The sequence below is a fragment of the Morone saxatilis genome, unplaced genomic scaffold (genome assembly GCF_004916995.1).
Source record: "Morone saxatilis isolate NCDOM2014 unplaced genomic scaffold, NCSU_SB_2.0 Contig0, whole genome shotgun sequence".
NCBI lineage: Eukaryota > Metazoa > Chordata > Actinopteri > Moronidae > Morone > Morone saxatilis.
This window is the reverse complement of record NW_023339650.1, coordinates 4,693,612-4,700,798: the sequence shown is the minus strand read 5'-3', so window position 1 is coordinate 4,700,798 and position 7,187 is coordinate 4,693,612. Positions and strand designations below refer to the sequence as shown.

Genomic DNA, 7,187 nt, shown 5'->3' with positions numbered 1-7,187 from the left:
ACACACACACACACATTCATTCTTTCAACTGATCTCCAGTCTTTGTCTATGTCCTGAACCTTATTCCCTGAAATACTCATTTAATAATGATTAATTTCATCTGCCATTAAATCTTTAAATCCTGTGATTTTCTAAGCTACCTGAGAGATGAGTCTTTGATATTCGACACTACAGTACCAACGCATTCTCACTGCCAAGCAACTCGTCAAATACGGCCGCTTGGTCAGTGGCCCTACTCTTCAAACTATGACACTGTAGGTACCCCCTGTGGGCGGGTAACCAAGCTGCTTGATTGATGTAAGACAGGTAGGACAGTCAGTCAATCTATAAATAGCTTCTTATTTGACAGTGACTTTGGGAGCAGGTCTGATTTCAGACAAAAACAGGTTGCATATTGGCTATAACAAGGTGACACACATTAAAATTATTTTCTACTTGATTTACGTTTGACATTTACACAAGTATTATAGATTCAAAGTTGTTCTATGTTAAACATCAATATTGTATCACTGCCAAATTAGGCACTGGTTTAATTACTATCAAACAGTGAGACTGCTATTGAGATTTCATGCTAGTTGTATAGCTGTTTTCATAGCAGACATTTGACTTGTCATACTAGGAAAAGCACAGGTTTTACTAACAACGTTAACAATGGCTCTGTTCTATTCAAGTGTCTGTATTGATGTACAATACCAGGACCATGAAATCAAAACAAACAAATGCAATTCAGCCATCATGAATGTTAGTATTTACATATGGCTTTTCCCATTGAGACATGTTGAACTGTCTCATGTGAAAGGCCTATTGCAATATGGATAATTCTCTCTTTACTAAAGAATATAAAACCTGTTAGAATTGATTCTTCTACATGCTCTCTACTCCTTCTACCATCTGATGCTTCCTTCCTTTACTTAGGATAGCTGTGTCTTCTTCCTGTGGATTTCCATGCAGATTTCCAGTCTGACACGTTGGTTAACAACATAGTTTAGAAGCCAATCTTTTTAGTAATAGTCTCATTTGTAGATAGTAATCACTCTAATACCTTAGTATTCAAATAATAAGACATTTAAGTTATATGTCTGAGAAAATAAGCCAAACATGCTCCAGGTTTTAACATTTCTAGTTATTTGCTAGAGGACACATTCACTGGGAATTTCTCATCTACTATCTATTTAGCATAACAGGCTGTTTTCCAACATCAGTTTGTATGCTAAGTGGACCTCACACAAGCTGCTGGAGATTCTGCTGTTGGCCAGCAGTCAATGGCCACATTAGCAGCTGTATAGCACTTTGACGCAGCTTGAGGAGCTTAGAGGCATCAAAATCCACTAATATCAGACAAGTGTCATCAACACCACTGCCCACTTCTACACAACATGATCCAAATAAATCTCTCTTTAAATAAGAAACTTGTGTCAGTAAGGGTGATTGATGAACACATTTCAAGTCTGGTGGATCATATGTATGTATCAACTAAATTGCATCAGTCACTACAAAGCCTTTTCATGAACACACTGCAAATAATTAAAACTAATTTCATAATTGTATTTCTATATGTTATTTGCTGTGATATGACAAAACAAATAAAATACTATCCTTAAGAGGAAAGGCAGTTTTGGAAAAAAACAAAAAACAAAAAAAACATTATAAACAAAACTCCTCATGCACTGACAACAAGAGTTTATAACAACTGACATGCATACTTGGCAAACAAGAATGCAGGCTTATCATTGGACTCATTGGTAAATATATCCATATCCATCAAATGTACAATCAGTGAATGTCATTATGTGCAACCTCCTCAACTTCTAAAAAATGACAAAATCTCATTTGTATAGTTTCAAGTAAACTTTCTGGACACAGGTAAAGTCACTAAATGAAATGTTCCGTATTTCAAAACAAACATCTAAACCAGTGGGGATCCATTCTCTGGTAGATCAAAAGCAAAAAATTGGATTTTAAAGATTTTTATTAGACTAAATTACTTTAGACTTAACTATTAACTTAACTACTATAGACTTACTATCAAGCCAGTTAAACATCTTGTTTTACAACCTCAACCTCAAGCTTCTTATAAAATAATATGACAGTCTCTCCAATTTCTGTGCCGTGTTATGCAGGAAAGAGTGAAAGGTATGATAATACCAGTGAAAAGAATGAAGAAAAGACTAGCATAATGTATTCAAAGTATTTCAGTGTCTTTGGCACCTCACGTACCTGCCAACAGGGTGAAAGCCGTATCACTTCTCAGTCTAAATGTGAACAGCACCTAGGAGACTATAATAAACCAAAAAGTAAACGCAACCCTATAAAAGTATCTTTGTCTTTGTTTCACCTTGGTCTGTCATGTCACAATATCTGTTTTTCTCTTTTCTCTTACTCTTTGCTATTTCTTGTTAATAAGAGTTCTGTGTTGGTCTGGTGTAATGAAACAAACTCAGAGTTACTGTAAAAGTCTTGCAAAGTATTACAATTTTCTGTAAAGCCTTTGTTGGAAATGAGACCCTTGCCTCTTTTAATTTGGATTGACCAGTTTGGTGTTAGGATGCTAGGGTTAACCTTGCTGTTTTTTCAAATACACACACATACACATTGTGTCTTTCTCCACCCTTCCCCCTCCATCTCATTTTCCTCTAATTGATGGATGCCGTCTCCCACCCCTCATTCAGCCTCTCTGGCAGCTTTTAAGATGCTTTTAATGGGAGCTTAGAGGACAACCAGCGCCATCTTTCTTTCCTTCTTCTCCTTCAAACTAGCAGCCTTCAATGGGTCTCTTGAAGACCATTGTGTATATGTGTGTGTGTGTGTGTGTTTGTGAGAGAGAGAGAGAGAGAGGGAGAGAGGACCAGCTGTGAAGTGTGCTAATAGGCTCGCCCAGCCCGATGTCGCCGTCTTGCACGGTCACCGCTTCTATCTCCACCCCGCCGCTCTCATGCCCGATGGGATCTCAAGCAGCCTCCTCAAAGAGAAATAACACTCTGGCATTGTTAGCTGAAGAAAAAGAGAAACATGAAGAGGCAGAGAGAAAGAAAGAGCAGTGGAGATGAAGAAAGACTCCCTGTACACCTGGTATTATAACTGTTACATTGCGCCTGTCTAGATCTGAGTTTGCAGGATTACATTTACACCTGGCATTAAAACACTCCTTTGGTGTGCACTGAAATTAGATTCCTCCTGTCGTACACATAATTTCCTCTAAATGTGTCCATCCTGTATTGTCTCTCTCTTGTTGCCCACACACTGGTTATTAACTAGTATGTTAGTATCTAAGCTAGTTGCTTACTCCCCTATTTCCTTTTTATGTCCACATGTAAAAGTTTAGTTTCATGTCTGTAGTTGTTAAATGTAATGTATGGTCTGCTCTTCAGTGCTACTTTGGGTTCATTTTTTTTATCTGGAGTAGTCATGGAGAAAACACATTTTTATACTTTTGATCACTCATGTAGCATGGCACAAAGGAAACAAGGTCAAAGTAGGGCTGGAAGGTTTTTCCCTAAAACAAAACCCTATTTGTTGCACCTTTTGTGTGTCACCACCAGTTAACCGTATACAGTGTGTGATGCTTTGGTTGGAGAGCACATAACCCTAAAGTGAGCTGATCAAAACAGGTATAACCAATAGAGATGAAGGGGTTTATCAAACACTCTGTGGTCTGTCTTCCTCTCTTGTTCTCACACAAACAAACACAGTCACACTGTTCTGAATCTCTTGTGTAGGCCTTTCTTAGCACAGCTCAGTGAACACAGGCTACATCTCTCAATGCAACTGTGCTCAACTCATTTACTTTATTAGCATGACTGGTGATCAGAAACAATATTTTTGCTAAAGCAGAATGCAATTCATTAAAAACAAACAATGTATATGTATTTACACATCAAACTGGAATTTTTTCCGATGAAATGATATAAGTTCTTTGGCTTGTAAGCACAATATATATAATGTAATTCCCAGTATACTAATAACCATTAATTATATGGTTTGAAAAACTGGCACTAAGCAATCACACAGTCTCCCTCATCTCCCTCTCTCTCCAGGCTGACTTCCTCACCTCCCATGACACCCCCTTCCCACCACCACCGCTCAATATTACAGCACTAATACTTTGCACTTCATGTGCAAATATTTGAGTCTGCCGTCGAATCCCTAATCACACCGATCAATCTCCCAGATATTACCGTTCAACTGAAGACCTTCGGACAAGCGCATTGATTTTGACGTTTTTCTAGTCATATCCCTTCCCCGCGGATATATCAAATCAAAGCTTTTTTAATATTGGGTAAATATTCCCTTCATCCACTCTCAGGGTGACAAGGGAGGCTTGTCTCATAAAGCTGTTGAAGTGGGATTGCTATCACACAACAATAACCGGCAACGTTTTTCTCACCTTGCATGGATTCCTAGCTGCTATTGATGCCTCGTTTTTGCTCTTTTCACATATAAATGCATTTAAAATGCAAAGAATTCACATCACCTTCTAATGGCACCGCAAAGTGCACCAAAATAACAAGCATGAAATGTTTGAGAGTGGAAAACAAGGAAATGTCTGTAGCCTGCATATCATCAGGCTAATTAGGCAGAGCCAGGCATTCTGAATGCATAGCTAATGAGCACCTTCTCAATCTCTGCCGGGATCACCCGGCACGTCTAATGGTCACATAAATTCTCATTTATAGGTCATAATCTGTCATTTATGTACATGGGCTCCCCCAATTAGAGTCCGGGGCCCTTCAGACTGATGCCTCTCTGGGGGATTCACAGCTCTGGTACCCTGGCACTTACAGAGCCCCATTAGTGACAAACCCTGACCTGGCGTCCAAGCCGACCCTGGAGGACTGTGGATAACCTGGCTCATTAATGACGCTGGTACTAGGGAATGGTTCCAGGTGCTTGTTGTGAGTGTCCTGTGTGTCTGTTTCTATGTCTGTCGGCTGAAATGGTGGGGACTGGCAGGAAACCAGCACTGAACCTGGGACAACAGGGAAGGGACATGAGTCGAAGGAGCTCGGTCTTGTTTCTTGTGCTGCCATACACCATTCTACTGCTGCCATTTTGCTGGACAATTGCTGTTCTATTATCAATAGCTAAATGTTAATATGGGTCACTTGAGCCACATTAGAACTGTAAATAGATCATAAACCTGGACCACATTCTGCTTCTCTTTAATTAGAAGAAAGAATGTGAATTGCCAATGAATGGGGGCATTTAACTCTGTCCCAGTGGAATCACCTAAAGGCCAAGCAAACACATTCCCATGACCCTAGCAATGTTGTGAGTTTGTACCAATGCGCAGTATCCAGCTGGTGCGGACAGACCATTTGCAGTTCTTTTGTAGTTCCTGAGAGTCTGGATCACTGCAATTTATTTAATTTCTTTACATGCATTTTTGTGTGGCTGCTTTTGTTCTAGCCTGGCTGTAATGCATGAAACATTACTGCATTATAACCACTGCAGAGGGTTGTCTTTAGAAATGCGCCCTACTTTGGAATCTTCCTAGGCTGGATTGCAGATATAGAAGCACCACGCTCTTGCTTAAGTTACATCGAGAATTTGGTTGAAATATGCCATACTTAGGAATCATTTCAGTAGATTAACTCTTGTAGCAACACTCTCATGCTATTTCCATACACTGGCAATGGCTCTAAAGAAATGTAGACTAAAAAAGAACCAGCATCTACAGTGAGTCACGGTGTCAGACACAGCTAAAGTCAAGTTAGCTTTAATGGAAAAAAAAGGCCAAGCTAAGAAGTGAAAGTTGAACTGCCCACACTGTGATGACCCCAGGACGACCCTGGCTAGTTAGCCCCTGTTGACCCAAAGCACATACAGTACACACCACTGCTGTTGCTTTTCCAGGAAGTCGATTTGGACGCTTTCAGCTTCAGCTTCCTCAGGAGACCCCTCTATTCTCCTCGGTGTGTCATCACAGTTACATTTTGTCTTTCTCTCACTCTTTTTCTCCTTCCTACTCTTCCTCCCTCTCCATCCCCTCTTTCTTTGGTTAGAAATCTTAGAAAAATATCTCAGAGAGACCTCAAAGTGCTGTTTTATTGAAAAGGAAGGCAAGGAGGGCATCCCACTCCTGTCATGTCTGTCAAATGGTCAGTGCACATGGTTTACTCTGGAATGGAAGCATGTCTGATAGCACCACAGAAAATAGAAAGAGAATTGGAAAAGTAGGCCAAGCAACCAGTTCATAACCCCGAGTTCGTTATTTAGCAGACTGCATTGCAGTGTGCTGTAATCACAGATATACAGTAAAAGAGCAATATTTTCATTGCATTGCCAGTGTTTCGTAAACCATCACTCGCAGGAGGGATGCTAAGTGAGCACAATGATACAGTCCAAGTTCTAGTTGTGGGCCAGCCAGCTTTGCTTGCAACCCAAGCCCTCGTAGTCAGCCAGAAAGCCAGTACAGGTCAGAGTCAGTGTGTGGGCGTTCAGTAATTTACTTCTTGTAAAGCACTCTCTAGAGGGGTTTTTCTTGGGTTTTGTTACCAGACAAGGAGAAGAGGAGACGGTTGTGTTGTGGTTCACCTCTAAATCTGTGGGAAAAACACAAAGAGCACATTATTTGATGCCTCTCTAGGATGCAAGCCAAACATACTGTAGTCTCTTATTTGAAAGGCAACATTGCTGGATCTGTCAATCTTTATGGGATTAAAAGGCCAGAATAGTCAAGGATGGATACAGCAAATGGGTTAAACAACTTTGAAATAAAAGTGGTGTCGGGAATATGAGAAGTTGCAGTAAAGGTTATAGTTTGAAAACAGGGTAAGAGCAGGGCAGATAAATATAACACTTTACTGGCCTTGTGTCATTGACTGACACATCAAACCTGGTAGTTGTTTTGCTCTAACCACTCAGCAGTGGTGTGTTTATTCACTGCACTAAAAGAGTCATTGAGGCATTGATGTGGCCTTGACTCTGCTATTATATTCTTGTTGACATTCATTCCTCAGATGATACTGCAGTCTCCACTGGTTAGTGGTTAGCTCTGAATAATGCATATTAAGTAATGAGCTGCCCAAATGGATCAGTGGGTAGTCAGTTACGCCATGCATAAAGCAATCAATTATTCGATCAATAGCCCTCATTAGTCCATCATATAGTTAAACTGTATGTATGAGCCTCTGGTTGGAATAAATTATTTATAACCCACAGAGTGAAATGGGAAAGCTGGCCCAGTT

General features: G+C 40.1%; 1 protein-coding gene across 1 annotated transcript in view; it reads left to right on the top strand.

Annotated features, from left to right (window-relative positions):
• Positions 1–7,187, top strand: part of LOC118321211 (partitioning defective 3 homolog) — a gene marked incomplete in the record, with an annotated part of 316,585 nt that overhangs the window by 71,710 nt on the left and 237,688 nt on the right.